The 17,813-nt window shown below is 39.1% G+C and overlaps 1 long non-coding RNA gene across 14 annotated transcripts in view; it reads left to right on the top strand.

The window, feature by feature from the left end:
* LOC112981110 (uncharacterized) overlaps nt 1–17,813 on the top strand; it is a 210,614-nt gene that overhangs the window by 168,175 nt on the left and 24,626 nt on the right. For 12 of the 14 annotated variants that reach the window (XR_010391639.1, XR_010391638.1, XR_010391635.1 and 9 more), the window contains 4 exons: nt 7,594–7,684; nt 10,206–10,333; nt 11,237–11,305; nt 14,095–14,205. This is a non-coding gene — a long non-coding RNA (uncharacterized LOC112981110). Of the gene's footprint in view, nt 1–7,593; nt 7,685–9,719; nt 9,788–10,205; nt 10,334–11,236; nt 11,306–14,094; nt 14,206–17,813 lie in introns of all 14 variants that reach the window. The other 2 variants (XR_003258615.2, XR_010391645.1) reach the window with 2 other exon arrangements.

Here is a 17,813-nt window from a genome sequence, read left to right as displayed (position 1 = left end):
TAAAGGCAAGTTTCAGTATTATATTGACTCAACCTTCTTAAAAGGACATGAATGCAGTTTCTTAGCTTTGTGGAAAAGATGATGGAAGCTTTTTCCCCACAAACATTTTCTGGGGTAACTTTCTCCAAATAGGAAAAAAGTTATGAGAATTCTTCATCTTTTCTGGATGAACTTTACCCTGTGTTGACAGGCAGCATTTGGCCTAACTAGTAAAAACCTAGAGGGAGGATTTCCACTGCACACATGTTTGAACAGCACTGAAATCTGTGTAGTGCATGCTGGTGGTTCCATAACTGCTCTTTGTGGGATGGACAAAAGAGAGATGGCTGCGCTGGCAGTGCATGTTACTAACTTGCAGTGACTTTGCAGGAACATTTCTGGCATATTCATCATAAGTGAAACTCTTCTTTAAAATGGAATCCTAACAGCCTGTTTCAAGGTGGTGATCTTATTTTCCAAATTTGGGAGGGGATGCCTGAAGGGAAGTTGGAAGGGGGAAAGAGGAATAAGAAAAAGAAAAAAGGTTTCAGTTGGCAAATGGAGCAGCTATTACTCTTTGTTGCAATAATGATGGTTCTTCTCAGCACAGCCGCTGGGTGCATGGGGAGATGGGTCAGATTTTATGTAGCTTTCAGAAGAACTGAAGGGAAATAATGAAAAAGCACCTGTGTCAACTCAGCTATACATCTGTGAAGCCCCAGGCGTCTACCTGTGCCAATGGAGTCTGGCTAGAGCACTCCTTTCCTAGCAAGGAAAAGAGAGTATTAGGATTTTATGACAAAAACTCCCATTGCTGATTCTTTATGCATGCATGTTACTGCTTATAAATGTGTTTAATTGAATCTAATTTAGTCTGTAAGCACGCTGGGGCAGGGGCTGCCTTGGGTAGAGTGTTTGCATGGAGTTAGCACAAGGAAACTTCTAGAAACTGTTTGCTTAGTTGGGGATGCAGACGTGAGGAGAGGAATTTACTCTGGAGCAGGAAACTGCAATACTCTGTTCAAAGAAATGACTGTGGTCTTTTTGGCTTGGAAATGGTTAGGAATAGAAGACAAATTTCAGATCAAAAACTTTTTTTTTAATTACTGTTATTTTGTATTACTAGAATTTGGAGTTAAACTAATGCTTTTTAACCATTCTAGTGAATTACATTTCCTTAAAAAAAAAAAAAAAGTTTTTTTCTCTTTCATCTTTTATTATATAGACCGATAGAATTGATCTCTATAAGCTGGTCACTTCTTTTTCTTTTTTGTCCTTGGCTGTTCTCTAACATTTAAAAGTTTTCTAACTGTGGGATCACTCTGATTGGAGGAAGGAGATTTTTCTTTTTACCCATGGGTAAGTTTACAAAAATAGGCCAGAAAGAAAAATAGAATAAAAGCTGTAAATAACAACCATTCTATTTTATGCTGTGCCAAAAAAGGACAGAGAAAAAGTGGAGGAACAAGAAGACCAAAACTTTAAATGGTCTTTACTGAAACACTGTGGAAACATCCCACACAGCAAAAAAGTTTTCAGCTTTTAAGAAGGCTACTTCTTCACAAATAAAAACGTTGACAGCTCTGCTTCTAAAGAAAGGCTGAATTCTGTCAGACCAAATTGCCATGCTAAAATCAGATTGACTGAAAATTGGAATCTAATAAAACATGTGAAAATACATCTTTTTGCTTCCTTTGTGTATGCTTGGACTCTGGCGATGCCAGCAGTAGATGCTTAGGGAAAAAGCATACAAAATACAGCAAATCTGGCTTGCTTGTTCCTTATTGTGCTCTCCCCTGCTTCTAGAAATCAGCAAATTAAGGGCTTCCTGAGCCAGAGGTGGCCTCTGCTCTGTTGTGGTTAATAGGCGTCAAGGACCACGTCACCTCATAGCTTTCGGCGAGCTCCTTTTGAACTCATTTTTACTTTTCTTCTCTGTGGTACCCTGAGGTAATTTTCTGCCATAAGAAACAAGTGAACAAAACATTTGTTTAATTTTTTGTGGCTTCTTTACATGTTTGTTTCAAATGGATTTTTTTTGCCACGCTTTATACCAGTCTAGGCTGATAAGCCGCCTTATTGCTGTGTCCCGTCCCCTTGCTCCTACTGTTAGGGCTATGGTGAATAGTATTGCCTTACACTGAGATAAAACCTCTTTTGGAATTCTGTCCAATAATAATAAATGTGGACCAAACAACATGTTCAGAGGTGTGACATCAAGAATAACTAGACCCTTTTGCTTTTTTCCTGGTATGTTTAAAGCCCTAGGATCTGGCAGTAACCTGAGGTGTAGTTTTGTATGTTGTACCTTCTGGCCAAAGCATGCCTCCCCCACCTTTTTCTTTGCAGTAGCTAGAAGCTAAGGTTGCCATCTGCAACTGGCAGTTTTACAATGCATCAGAAAAGCCTGAGCTTCAGCTGATATATTTTGAATTGTCTGTCTTTGTCAGATTAACCTGAAGGGAAGGAAGGCATACGTAGGAACCTGGGAAGAATGGTAAGCATGCTTTAGGCAGTGCTTTTTTTTCCCCCAAAGTTGATTGATTTAAAGAAATCATTGTGTGCAAAGTTTGCAGGCTTGATCCTTGCATAATGCATGTCTGCACTTGGGAGGGGAGAGTGGAGGGGATAGAGAGCTGATGCAGGTCAGTGGTGTAATTGCTTCACTTACCAGGTTAGGCAGGGCCTGTCCAGCCAGCCAGTGTCATTTTGTGCAATGAAACCCATACATTGTCACCCCTGCCAGGTCCCTCAGACCCAGTGTAGCAGCTCAGATGCCCCCCGTCTTGCCCTTCCCCTGCAGCGTGGCCTTGGTCTTGCTCGCCGTGACGGTGCACTGTAGCCTTCCTCCCACGCGATGTCCCCCAGGGCGCAAGGGCCAGCAGAGCAGTGCCCAGGGCACAGCGGGGGCCCCGGTCTCCCTGCAGGCTTCATGCTCAGGGTGCTCCAGCCTGAAGGCATCTTCTCCCGGGCTCCTGCAGCTCTGTAACCATTGCACTCTGCCTCTACCCTCTGCTCCCCTTACTGGAAAGCATGCAGTCTGATCTGCAGCCCTGCCATGAGCTGTCAGCACCATGCTGGCTCATCTTGCCTGTGGATGGGGCACACCAGCCCTTCTCACACCAACCCGCTTTGGGAATCGGCCGTGAGAGGGAGTGGGGCTGATGCCCCATCTGTGACAAGCACTGGGGGCCCTTCTGCAGCTCTGCGGGGTTCCCGTGACGTGGAGCAAGGTGGTGCCAATGGACAACGTTCACCCCTATACAAAAAGCCGCACAGTAGTTTAAATTCTATTTTCTTTCTTAGATTGCGATTTCCAGGATTCATATATTTTGTCCTGGTTCTTCGTAAATGGGGATACTTTCACCTTTAAGTGTGTGTGAGCTTCCAAATCAGATGCTGTAGAATTAAGAAAAGTGCCTGCAGATAGTGCTGTAGATTGGCTGTAGTTTCTGTCATATAATGACTTCAGAGAATGATAAATAGATTTTCAGGAAGGCAGTATCAGGAAGATATTTTGTCCAAAAAAAATCTGAACTGGGTGAAATGAAGTGTTTGTAAGCCTTATCCCCCTCTGAATTGTTCAAATATTGCTCAAATTTCATTATGAGGTTTTTTTTACAATGACTCATATAGTTCCATGTAATTACAGAGGTATATCAGCATCTGAAACATAGGGAATTGGGGAAAGGAACTGAATTCATTCTGTGAATTAGATTAACTGTTGTTCTTTATTTTGATACAGTAGCTTCTGTGTTCCTACGATAGAAAACTTTTATCTTATGCAACGTAAAATCAATGCTAGTTCTAAATCCCTGCTTCAGAAGTCTTGGCAAATATGTAGTGGAGTAGCTATCATTTCTTAAATAACCTGAAGCAACCTGAATTTTCCCATTACTCCTGCATAATCTTTCCAAAGTCATTAAAACAAGCAATTCACTCCAGCCATAGGAATTTTTCCCGTTTCTTTGTTTTTAATAAATGATGATAGGTTAGAGAACAGTTTTTCTTATCTGTTTGCTTTGCGTTTTAAGCACTGTCTCTTTTTAATAAAATGTTGGAGATTGGCAAATAAAATACCTCATGAGAGTTTTCTACCAGTGATCACCTGAGAAATTAAAAATTGTCTATCATTCACATTTGTTCATAGATGACTCTCCTCAAAGATATGTGACAGAACCCAAAACCCACCTTTTCTAAGTCTTCAAGAGCTAAATGAAGTAGAAATCATAACTTTTTCTTTCTACAAAAGGAAGGATAGAGAAGAACAACCATCTTGTGTGGTCACAGTACTGGAGACAAGGGTAGAAAAATCTTCATCTTTTTAAACATTTGTTGTGTTATCCTGGGTAGATAATTAAGGCATTGATTCTGCACTGGCTGCAGAGATTTCTGAACAAGTGCAGGCAGGTGTTTTCCCCAATATAGGGTGGCGTTGGATCCTGATGGCAAGTGAGTTCTTCAATTCTGCCATTGGTCTACAGTGCCAATGAGCCTGAATTTGGTTGCCTTGTAAAGACATGTGGGATGAGGTGGTGGTGCAGGTTCACAGCGTGCTGAGAGGGAATTCATCTGCAACACTGGAGCTCTCTTTTCAGAACTGATAATCCCCTTTGGAAAATTTGAGGCTCCATATCCCTCACTTGTCATTGTAATATCCTCTATCACCCACCTTTGGTGTCTTTCTTATATATTTAGATAGTCAGTTCTTTCATCTGCCTGTACACTGTGACCAGGATACTGGGGCTATTGTGGATTGCAGTAGGAATGAATTGGCTTGAAACAAGTAGCTATATATCCTGTAGGAAACGGGACTTCCTAGTTGCACACTTCTCCACAGTGCGTGACAAAGAGGAGTTGTTCTACCCACTGTGGTTGTTCCCGTAGGAAGGCAGCCAATCTGATCCACATCATTTGAGATACGAGCTGGAGGGAACCCTGAGAGGTCATCCAGTTCATCCCCAAGTATGCACCATGATCAGCTGTGCCCAAGACATTTCTGACAGACACTGTCCAACATATTTTTAGAAACCTCCAGTAACAAAGACCTCCCCAGGCACTCTGATCCAGTGGTGCTTGTCTTACTAGTATTGCTTATTTCCAATGTCAGTTTTGAATGTTTTTGCTGTAATTTAGTCTGTTATATGTTGTCTTCTTTACCCAACATGTAGGTTTCTTTTTTCATCTCTTTTACTCACTGCAGAACAGTTATTGTGCCCCTTTCCCTCTTTTCTCCCTCAGAACAAACAGTCCTGCTGTTTCAAAATTTCTAATATTCTTACTGCTTTCCTCTGAATGCTTTCTAATTGCTCCAGATCTTTTTGAAATGATGTGCCCAAACTGTATGCAGTATTTCAGCTAGAGCAGTCCCAGTTCTGAGTGAAGTGACTTGGCACATCTTGCAGGCTGTACATCTGGTCAGGAATACCATTGTGATCATTGCCTTTTTCACAGCAGCGTGCCATTACAGACTTTACCTTTGATTCACTATGACCCTTGGATCCTTTCTGGAGAGTGTTTGTGAGCTGAATATTCTTGCATCAGTGTAGTACCTTTAAATTGATATATTGACCTGCACCACGGTTTTATCAGATATTTTATCAGGTATTTCTCCAATTTTCAAGGTTATTTCCCATTCTAAATATCCTCCAAATACAGACCCAAGTCCTTGCAATCCCTCCTTCCTTCATATAATATGGGAATGTAAAAAAACATGCTTCTTATTTCATCATGCAAGAGAAAATATTGAATACTATGCAGGATAGGCCCGCCTGAGAAATTTCACTCAATATATCCTTCCATTTTGTGCTGAATTGTTGCTAAGTCTCCCTTGGTGCATTATCAAAATGATATTTTTAGGTAACAGAGATTCACACATATCTTTATAGTACTTTCATTAAAAAAATAGATTTTCTTTGCTTTTAGGATAGTCACGTGAGACAGCATCTGAAGTCTTTCCAAGGTCAAGTTATATGACATCAGCTGCTTCTCTCTTATGTATATTACTCTGATAGAACAAAATTAAATGGGTTTGCCCTGATTTCTGTTGATAAACCTACATCAGCTGTTACTCATGTCCTTTTTGTTTTCCAATTGATTACAGATACTGTGTTTTGCTTACTTTGTATAGACTTTTACTGGGAATTTCAGCTGAATTTAACCTAATTTCATGGTCCTTCTTCCCAGCCTTCATTCTTTACCTTCTGCCTATTTTAGGAATAGACATTATATTAGCTTTTTGCAGTCATCTTATACCTCATCTGTCCTTGACCAGTTCTCAGAAGTGATCTTTAATTGTTCTGAGATACTTTCAAATGACTTTTAGGTGTCCTGTGATGTAGCTCATCTGACCCAGTTGATTCGAAAATATGTTGCTTATCTAAGAGTGCTCTAACCCCTTCCTTTCCTAATCTAAACTCAGATCTTATGCCTTTGTCACTGATATTGAGTGTGACTCTAGAAGCTTACAGCTGTAGCTAAAATGTTCAGGAACTGGATGCTCAGCAGCCCTCTGGAGGAGTCAGGAGCTCCCTGGTCTTGAGGCAGGGGTCTCCAGTGCTAGGAGCCTGCCGTTCTTCTTAGCCATTCATTCTTTCCCTAGAGAGAAGAATACCAGAGAATCAGCAGTGACTTAGTCGCACAGGGGAAGCCAGAGAAAGACAAGGGACAGCAGAATGGGAACATCCTTATGGATTAGTTCAGGGCAGGAAGGAGATGACTTCTGTGGGAAAACTCAGAGAAGCCTTTGCTGTAAAGAGGAGGCAAAAGATTCCAGCTGGGAGAGCAGGCAGGGCTTCGGCAGATGGGGCTGAGGAAGAGATTTGGAAGCACTTTTGCGAATATATTATTTTTCTAGATTCTTGAAAACTGTATTTGTGTGTTAGGCCAAAGAAAGACATTTTGAAGCTTTTTAAAGATTATGTGGTTATGCTGGAGGGGAAAAGTTCATAAGTAAAGGTGATTCTGGCTCTAAAATCCCTTGAGGAGTTGACAGTATAAAAATGGAGGTGAATTTCACTGCCATATAAATTCATCCAGAAGGCAACAGACTGGCTGCATTCATTACACAGAGAAATTAAGAGACTTACTAACTCCCCCTGAGGTGGAGACAAGGTTTGGGACTGACTCAGATCTGATGAGTGTGGCCCATCTTTTCCCATGTAGGATTATGAAGCGGCTAATCCTTACTGCTGGATTACTTTTTGCTGAGACGTGGAATACTCCCGCGATAGAGCTGATCTGAAATAGGCTTTTTCTCTGACTCAGAGCCATTTTTGAGATGTTGTGCCACAGGTGTCCATTTGGTAAAGTGGGTTCAGTATTTTTTTGAAGGTAAAGATACACATGGTGATACCCCATCAGTCAGTGAAGGATAACCTGGTCGGCTATTTGTGTTTGGCCTTCACACATTTTCTTGTCACTAGAATTGAATGGAGAAAGAAATAAAACACAACTAAGTTAAACATGTACATTCCCTACTGCTAAAGTTGGCAGACAGTATGTATTGGAAACTACAAATGATTCAAGGACACATTTTGCAAGAGCTGGCATACTGTGTATGTGCCTCTTTTGTTAGTCAAATTTATGTTGTTTCTTTTCACTTTATTTTTGCAGGCAACAGCACAGGGCAGATACTTAGGTTGTATAAATCAGCAGATCTGCATTCATGTGAAAGGAACGATGACAGCTGAGGAAGTGGCTGAAGGTACTTTTATGCCTTTATTATTAGCATAAGAACATTGCATGACTGAACAGCATTAAATAGTGCCATCTACTAATTTAGTGGTGGCCATATGAACAGTGATCTTGATTAGGCCTCCTGATTAATCCACTAATGTGCTTTGACTTTGATCAGATGGATTCTGTTTTACTGGAGACACCAGGAAAGTGTAGATCAGGTTGACCAATTACAGTAGTATTTTGTTCATTCTACTGTCCCAGTATGTAAGACTTGACTGGGATCATATTTGATCAATAAACATAGCAGTTTTGGGCATAAAGCATGCAATTCAGTGTCTGTTAGCTCTCACTGTATCACAATGTTTTGCATAGAAAGTACGGAATTAGCCTGTACAAACTGCTGCCAAGTGCCTTTAAACTGTAACACAGAATTACTTAACCTTCCCAGGCTAAGAACTTGGCAATTTCCGCAGTGAATACTCTACACAAAGAGTTAGCAAAGGCATCTTTGTGGCTTCTGTACTGAGACAGGCCCTCCACTTAATTGCCTTCCTTCTCCCTCCCTCCTTCCTGAACAGCATTAACTAGAGCAGCTAAAGAGATGCTGCAAAGGAATTTATGAGAGTTTAGGAATAGCTCAAGTGGAAACACTGAAGAAGTGACTCTCTCTCCTGTGCCTGAAATATTCAGCAGCAATTTTGGGGCTTCTGGAATTATGGGGTGGCAGAGTGGCATAAAGGAGCTAAGGTAGAAGGCAGAACTGAATCGAATATGTGCAACTTCTTTTTAAAATGCCTGAATGATAGGCTTTTTTTCTTTTTTTTTTCTTTTTTTTTTTTTTTTCAGCCTGATAGATAAGAGCCACAAAGGACACAAAATGCTATTTCCAAATTCAATTTGGACTTTATAGGATATATGCTTACTGACTGCTGCTTTCTCTCCAGACTGTGATAGGTTTCCTACTTGAACAGAACATCCACTCTCTGGCCAATATCCCTCTGCATTTAATTTGGCCACACTTCTTTTTTTGTATAGTACTAGAAAGTTTTTACAGCTCTTCCGTGCACCTGGAAGAGCTGGTTTTGAATGTGCTGAACTCTGTTGTGCCAAGCACTGCAAGAATTCAAACCAAAAGGATATTCCAAGTCCCAAAGACTTAGCAAGCTAAATGTTAAACAAAAGATATAAGGATCAGTAGTTAAATTTGGAGAAAGAGGTGAGCTGGAGAAAGCAATAAGATGATTTTGGCTAAAATGAGACATGAAAAAGCAGAACATAAAGAGATGTTTGGGGAAGGATAAAGGTTGGATGGAAGGCAGATCTTTCGGCAATTCAGGAATCCTGTGATAAATACTGTTCCTCTACTTCCCCCACTATGCCTGCGCTCTGAACTACTCTATGTGCCCATCAAGGGGAGAACCATTTTAGTTTGACTTACGTTGTACCCATTGTACTTTCTCAGTTCTCTTATTATTGTCTCTCACTGCCTAAAATCCGTGGTGTCTCTCTCTCTCTGTCTCTTTTCTTTTTCTTCTTTTTATTAATTACTGAGATGTCTTGTATTTTGTGAGCATCGATTCTTTCCAGCTGGTCTCACCACTCCAGGGGCTATCATACTTTCTTGTTCATCATACTATAGCTGTAAATGCTCATGTGTTGTTTTTTCCCTAGACCTTAAACTTAAAGAGGTGGAGTGGTTTCATTTCTTGCTTGCTCTCACCTTGACTTCCCTCTAAATGCTCTAGGTAGATGTATTCATTAAGGGTGCACTCATGAGCAAATATAAATAAATGATATGGAAAGAAGTATCCATTCCCTGCTTCTAGAGAACACTGTTATATGTTACAGTGCTATACTACGGCTGACTTGGCAGGATGTTGAAAACTTTTGCTTTATTTTTTTGGCAAGTTTAATTCAAATGAACCTTGAATCACAGAAACCTGATTTGCTGCTAGCATGATATCTGTTCAATCATTCTGTTCAATATTGGTATTACATTATACTGACTTTTTGAAATGCTTCTGGAATTATTAAAAACTTCTCTCCCTCTTCTTTTTCAGTGGTATCTTCACGCAACTGTTTGAAAAGCAATGTGAAAAGGTGTTATGAATAACAGTGAAGCAAACCAGTGAGACTCTTTGCAATAAATAGCAATTGTTTTCAACACACTGTAATTCTGTGTGTCACAATCACACAAATTTGCAAAAACAAAAATCCTGCCAAAAACACATAATGACAAAACCCACACAAAATCACACAAATGAAATCTTATTCCAATTCAGAAATACTTTATTATCATTTAATAGCAGCATTAAGGACATTATTAATGATGTTTTAGCTAGCATGAGGAAGATAGTATAAATACCTAGATAAAAGAAAAATAGGCTATTTTTATCTAAAAAAAAAAATCTGAGCAGCTTTTCTGAGCTCCAAAACTGTATTAAGTTGCTCTAATGTGATAAATGTGCAATAACAACACAAATGTACCAATAGTGATGTATCTCTGATTTCAGCAGATGTAGCCCAAGACTTGTTATTTCATTTAGTTTTCAGCTTTTGGAGACTTTCTTTGCTCCTTGATTGTGAACCTCATCCTGCATGAGTCACACAGCCACAAGTTCCAATGGTACAATGTGGATTTGTCTGTGGTAGAAAGAAAAACATCACAGTTAAGGTATGTCAGCTTTATTTTTATTATTATTGCTGTTATTATTATTATTATTATTGTTAAAAAGAGAAAAGTCTTTGGTGCTGTGTTCAGTATTCACTAAGTATTTGTGCATGAAAATAGGAAGTAGTGACCTACTCCAATCCCTGTCCTGCTGTTTATTGATATTATTCAGCATTTTAAAATAGCTGAAAATCTGTATCATCTTTAAACAGGCTTGTACTGCTGTATAGTGGTCTTTTTCTTTCCAAAAAATGATAGAAAGAAATAAAAAGAAGATTCAGAAGCTGTTCCACATTTTCTTTTTGCACAGTGTGCACAATGCTTGATTGAACTAGAAGCCTAGTCAATTCATTAAGGGCTATATTCAACAGAAATATTGTATAAAATAGGCCTTTTGATCCTTTTGACCTGTTTAGCAGAAATGTAGCTGAAGAATGCAGACCAGAGCAAGTGTGTGCAGCAAGCACTGCGCGGTTTAATAACCTTAGCTTGCTAAGACATTTCTTGATATGGTCTATAACATGTAAATCCAGCTAACGGAGAAACGGACTGTTTCTGTAAAGTTAAGAGTAAAGACTATATGGATTTGGTGGAATCAGCTTTAGGCCTTTGAGTCACTATAAACTGAAGATCACGTAGGAAGTCCAATCACTCTTAAATGTCGTGGTAGTATTTTTTACTAAATAAAGTTAAGTCAAAATTGAATATTTTCAACATTATTTCTAAAATAATTAAATTTTGAAAACTTTCAGTTGCAAAGCATATGCTGTGTTGTTTTCCTATATATAGAATGCTTTAAGATGAAAATATGCATACAAAGTTAAAATTGATTTATATCCTGAGTTAAAATTGAAAGATATTTTACCAGCAACTCTACAAATTTTGTTAAAATGGTGCCTTTTACAGAAAATGTAACTATTTGAATCTACAATTTAAATCCAGGGGATGCAACCAACACTGTATTGCCATAGAACTGTAAGTGCCTATCTCACTTTCATTTTCTAAAATTAGGTTTAAATTAAATTTAATACAATTCAAGGCTTAACAAAGCTGCACCTTCTCTGTAATCTGGAGATAAACAGATTGAAAACATGTAGCTATATTGTAACACACTGTTACCAGAACATATAACTTTAGATCTCCTTTTCTACCAGCAGTTAATTGGCAAATCTTGGCTGACAATTGATTTTCTTCTGCATTTCTCTATTAACTCATAAACAATAAAAAAAGGTTTCTCTTTAAAGTAATAGGATTCAAAGATGGAAGTCAAAGCTGCATATTATTCCTTTTGTGACATTTTCATGAGTGGTTTAGTTCCAGTCATCTTTTGTCTGAAAGTTATCAAATCCTGAGGCAGATGGAGAGGAACCTGTAGGCTGACACCGAAAGCAAACACTGGAGCTTTGTGCCTCTTGCCACATTTTCAATTAGCGTGTGTAGGTGTTAACACTGTGCGTGTAGAGTCCCAGGCGCAGCTTTATTTTGCATCATTCACAGTGACTTCAGTACTGTTAAAACTCTGAGGAGAGCAGATGGCCTGGACATTAATGTCTCTCCTGGTCTTCAGGCTTGTCAGTGTCTGCTTTGAGCTTTAGACCATCACTGTGGCTCTTAGAAACACGGCTATTAAAGGTAAACAGAGCCCATTTTTCATTAATGTAAAAAACAACAAGAGTAGAAAACGGCTTCCTTCTACTTAGTGCAATGAGGAAAGACAAAACCTGTGGAACAACTCTAAAGGGCAAAGGATTTTTGTTTTTTTTGTTTGTTTGTTTGTTTTTTGTTAGAGAAACATTTAACTCTGAAAAGGATTCTTTTGAGTTTTATAACTTTTTCCTATTTGTTATCCTCAGTACAGCAATAACAAGATAAAGTTCTAGAGAAGGCCTTGTGAGGGTCCTTCTGGATTCAATGTATCTCAATAAAAGTGGAGCATCTCTTCAAAGGCTATATCCCCTCGAGCCCGTAGCCAACAGCAGGCCATTAAAGGCATTGTTGTAACCCTGAATCTCTTTCTTACATGCTGAATACCATCTAAAACATATCCAGATATTCAGATGAGAGACTGAGCTTGCTGTCTTGTTTCAGAACATTGCAGGTTTGAGTATCTGTGGGGGTTTGGAAGTAGCGCAGAATCTAAATGCATTCTTCCAGGTTATAAATACAGCCACAGGTTAAGGCGCTTTTTCAATGTCATGTTAACTGTTAAATAGTTGTTTTAAAGCCCTATTATTGCTGGTGAAAAAGGTGCCTTGATCCAGAAATACATGTAAAAGCTCAAATGTCTTGCTGAGTTCAAGGAGACAATTGATGCAGTTACAGTTAAGGAACATGGGTAAGTGCTATATTGCATCAGAGGAGAACTAACTATGACTAAAAGGAAATCCAGGAAACACAAATTTTTACCCATGAGTTCAGAAATCGAGATATCACTAGAAATTTTTCTGTTTAGCCAGTCGACATTTGAATTTCTGAAAATCTAGTAGACTGGAATCCCACTCATGTTGTTAATTCTCTTTCTGAATTTTCCCTGCACTTTTTCTCAACTTCAGGAAGAGAAGTAAGATTGCACTAGTCTTAGAGCATAATAGCTCATTTTTTCCTGTGGAAAGCTCAAAACAGAGCAGGTAAGAAGCAATAGGTGTAAAATGACAGTTTGCTCTCCTGCTGAAAACATAATCAATGCAATTTGTGAGACTTATATGCCGTTCCCTAGATAAGCATTGATAAGGTTCATCCTTCTTTTTCAGAATTCTTTGCTAACAAATATCTTTTTCCTGCTGGTCACTGCACTGCAATCTGTGATTCTTTGTAAGGACCCTACAGACAAGTCTATGTCTTCTGACATTTCTAGACCTATTCTTAGATATTATTCCTAAACATCACATATTTGTGGAGGAGATTTTGCAGCATTTTGACCTTTAAAAGAATGCCCTGTGGCTTCATGATCTAACATCTCCTACTCTTGCAAACTATATATGGAGTCTTTTCTTCCTGGATCTATGGCTGAGCGTAATGTGAGGTGGACAACTGGCACAAGTTGCAAGGTGCACTGAAAGCAAAAAGGCCAGAAATAACAGCCATGCAAAGGCCTTAGTGTGGTATTGAAATATGACAAGCTTGGTAAACTTTAACAAGAAAATAAAAAAAGTCTATCTATGAAGAAGAGAAACTATCAAGGTTACCTCTATGAGGACCACAGACAGGAAAGAAAACCCTTTTTTCTTTCACAGTTCTCTCATTCTGAAAGGTCATAATATAGTCCACTTGCGTTGGTTCCTCCTTCATTTTGATGCTTTGGAGAACTAAGCACTAGGTCCTGGGAATGACTTCACTCCTTAAACGTAATATAATTAGGCAAAACATAAACAATTGTCTCATCTCAGGTTGTTGCTTCGACTAAATTCCTTATTGCAGAACCTGGGACTAAAAGTAACTGAAACATGGGGAAACTCTTCTGAAAATGTGAAAGCGAAGCACAGTCTTAGAGCTTTGGAGTGCTTTGTTGTGAAGACAGAATTAGACCTGCGACAGCTAAGTCATATCCACACAGAATTCACTGAGCAAGTTGGACCATACACCAACAGACTTAAATGTGCAATATACATCAGTAGGTGACCTTTAAACTACTTTTCCAAGTTTCCACATACTGCAGGGATGAGTATAGAAAGGATGATATTTACACTCAGCAAATTTTTAAAAATGCTTATATTCTTTTCACATCTCAGTGACATGCATCTTTTTTGATGAATTAATTTCTGCAGCTTTTATTGTCTAGCCTTTTCCTGGCTGCAGAATGAAAGCATTGACCTTGACTGAAGAAATCCATAAAGACAGAAGGAATCAATTTTAAAAATAAAGTGTTTGTGAAGGAGGTAAGTTTGCTATATTATTTTGAACTATGTGGGCTTGCAGATCATTCCTGCAATGCTTTCTAATCTTGCTAGCATTTCTGTTGACTTTCTCATGTTGGCCTAAATCTATAAAAACCCAGTTATGTTTCTTGTTATCATCTATTAGAAGTTGGTGCAGTATAGCTGGACAGTGAAAAGTCATTAGGCCTGCAGATAAACCAAATTTTTCTTGGCTAATCTAAAGACATACAAATCAGTCATAACTTAACTTCATGGTCATTTACTATTTTCCCACATATTTTCATCCTCCCCTGGCCTGTACTCTTCATGTTTCAATATCAATTTCACTTTAAAAGCACACACAAAAAGATGAATTTTAAAATCTAGCTGTTTCTCTTTTCGATAGTAAATTTTGCCTTGGAAAATCCTTTCTGCCATGAAACCATGTGCCCAGGAGGAATAACCAAAGAAATGAAAATAATCGTTTTGTAGCAATGGGCATTAGCTGGTAAATGTTGCCAAAGTGCTCTTGAGACTTTCACAGAATTACAGTGCATATGTTTGTAGAGCGATGATGTTATGAAACCCATGTCCTAATGCTATATCCAAAGGCTGCTGATACGGTGCTCTTAATTATTTGAAGTATAAATGTATAAAGATGCCTTTTCAAACTCCTCCTAGACTCAAATTTGGAGTTATTACTACTGGTGTTGCTCCTCTTTTGTGTTTTTTTTCTTTTTTCAGTAGATTATTTCAAAGTGCATTTATATTAACTGCATAAATCTCACAGTGCTGCCAGGGGCTGTATTATACGATAGCATTGTATTTATGGAGGATAAGACTGGGGCACATAGAGGTTACTGGTTGACCCGCTGAAGTAACTTCCATTGAGGTTAAGCTGGCATCATATCTTGAAGGGAGGCTGTAGGACTTGGTAAGAACAAAGCCACAAATAGTTCATACCCCTGTGACATGTAAACCTAGTCCAATATCCACTTAGGAGAATTAGTCCTTAGAGCCTTCTTACAGATAAAATGAAATTGCTGTGTTCACTTCTATAGCAAGTAGTCCACATGACTTCGGAGGAACTGCTTGTGACAGAAAATATTGCTCCACTTGAGGATTGCCTTCTGGCCCTCAGAGATGCTAATCTGTAGAGGTATCACAAGTCACTACTCTTTCAGGCTGTTGTGTTTCCTTGGAATCAACAATTTTGTAGGCAAAAGGGAAGGGCTGTATACTGCCATCATGGTCCATGTTGGTTCTGTACTTGGACTTCTTTTCGGCAGAAGAAATACAAGATCTTAACAGAAAACTGTTGTTCCATAAGATGTTACCCTCCAAGGACTATTTCTCTCCGAGCTATTAATTCAACATCTAAAACTACAGGATAAAAGGGCAAATATGCCTTTGAAATGGTTAAAATGAATGCACAATGCTATAGGAGCACTTAGTCAGCAGAAACAGTCCTCTCAATGTCTTCAGTGACTCCTCCATGTAACCCTTCACTCCCTGCTTCGGACTAATGTGAGTGGATGTTTGCAGATGCGGGAAGGACTTTAAGTGTTGACAGTCAGAATTACAATTGCCCTTTCAAATATACTTCCATAATGCTGCCTAAATTCAAGTGCTGGGTAATCAAGAGATTCAGCTTCCTGGTGTGTGCATGTGTTTTCTGAGTGAGATTCAGATGGGTTGTTATTTCAGGATCGCCTTTAGCAAAACTCACACCTGTTAAGCAGTATTAACGCAAATGAGTAACATTATTACCTATATCGCAGTAGCACAGGATGCCCTTCCCATTTGTGACAGCAGCGAGCACACAGACAAAGGTCATTGCCATTATAAAGCACTCTCAGCCCAATACCTGAGCCATATCTGGGTTGTGCTGGGAAAGAGCACGCCCAAGCCTTTCCGTGCGTGCTACATGGTGCCATATCATCTATATTTGGCTGTGTGAAGGAATCCTTCTTCCCTCTCCTGGCTCAATCTGTTCTGTGATTAACCAAGCAGCATCTTATCTGCATGTGAATACTCACAAGCACCGTGAAGGGAGGAAAGCCCTTGTGCTGGTGTCGAACTCTGATGGCAAGCAATCCTGGAGTGGTTGCCAGAAGTGTGATTGTTTCAGTCATTTCAAGCCTTTAAAGTAGTTTTTAAAAGGAAAGCACCTCATCGTCCCCGGGAATAAAGGCATTCTTGGCCTTCAGTCAGGTGTTCTTCTTTAGAGCTAGTGACACACTTATGTGATTATAATGTCAAATGACTCTTCTGTCCTTCTCTGTTTGTATAATAGATGAGATGTGCATGTTTTTGAGGATGGAAGAAATAAGGGAAGATGGGACATTGTGACCGCACAGTGCTCTTGTTATTAAAAATACAAACCAAGGAAAATCAAATCGTGATCTTAATGTCAAAGGTGCAAGTCTAAGATATGTGCGGTATCAAAGTCAGGCAAATTTTGCTATCTGATTTGTAGGCCTAGAAAATGTATCATTTCCTATTAGAGTCATTATCTGCCTGTTTTCTCCTGGCTTTGTTAGTCTACTAGCAGGTCAGATAAAGCTAATCAGAAGCTAGCTGATAAAGGTCCAAAATCTGCCATCAGCTAGACTAGTGCAAATCATACGTGATCAGTGCGCCTTACTCCAAATCAAGTGAACCTGACTGTGGAGTTTGGTCCATTGTGTTTCATCAGTACAGAGCAACAGTAAAGGTACAGGTGTCCTGAGGCTCAAGGTGAGCAGTGACCCTGGGGAGTACACTTGGTCTCTGTGCCTTTAACAGTGCTGACAAAGTCCTGATTCAGTTGAAATCACTACCAGAATTACTCATCCTGATTTCTTCCCTTTGTTGTCTCTATTTCACAAGGGTGTTTCACATTTTCAGAATGAACACAACACTTCAGTGAAGTGTTTAATAGCCCCAGCTGCCCCAACAAAAATTGTTCAAAGCAATTTCATGGAAAAAAGCCTAAAAATTTAAGTTATACAATGCATATATTTAAACTTTGATGAATAAATTTGGCAGTCAGTGTCTGACATCTATTAAAGGCATAGGTTTTTTTTTTCATCTTCTCAAAATGCCAACTGTGTTATTATTTAGCTGGTCTATTTTGTAACTGTGTGCCAAATCTCAGTTCTGCTGAAGTCAGGGAACTTGCCTTTGCACCTGTCAAGGCTCAATCTGGCACACGGTGCATGACAAAAAGTCAGTGTGACAACCTGAAATTATTCGTGCAGCAACCTTTAAATGCTTGGAGAGATTTTTATCTCATGTTTTAACTGTACAATCTCAATTCCAAAAGTCCCATTTTCTACTCTAAACAATTTTCAGTGAAAAAAATGAAAGAATCCCAAATTCATATGTAAACTCTGATATTAAAGAGCTGAAGTTCTTCAGAATGAAGCATATTGCAAAGTTGTATCAGTGAGAGTTTCTCCATTGAATCTATACTGTAGGAAATGAATCTTTCTGGACTACTGTTTCATAGATCTAATGATCTAAAATACAGAAGAACTGTCATTGAACTTCTATTTCTTTTTAATAAGCCTATCTGACTGGACATGGCCCAGAGTAACCTGCTAGAGCTGACCCTGCCTGAGCAGGGCAGTTGGACTCTCTGATCT

The sequence above is a fragment of the Dromaius novaehollandiae genome, chromosome 14 (assembly GCF_036370855.1).
Source record: "Dromaius novaehollandiae isolate bDroNov1 chromosome 14, bDroNov1.hap1, whole genome shotgun sequence".
Classification (NCBI taxonomy): domain Eukaryota; kingdom Metazoa; phylum Chordata; class Aves; order Casuariiformes; family Dromaiidae; genus Dromaius; species Dromaius novaehollandiae.
This window is presented reverse-complemented; position numbering and strand designations above follow the sequence as displayed.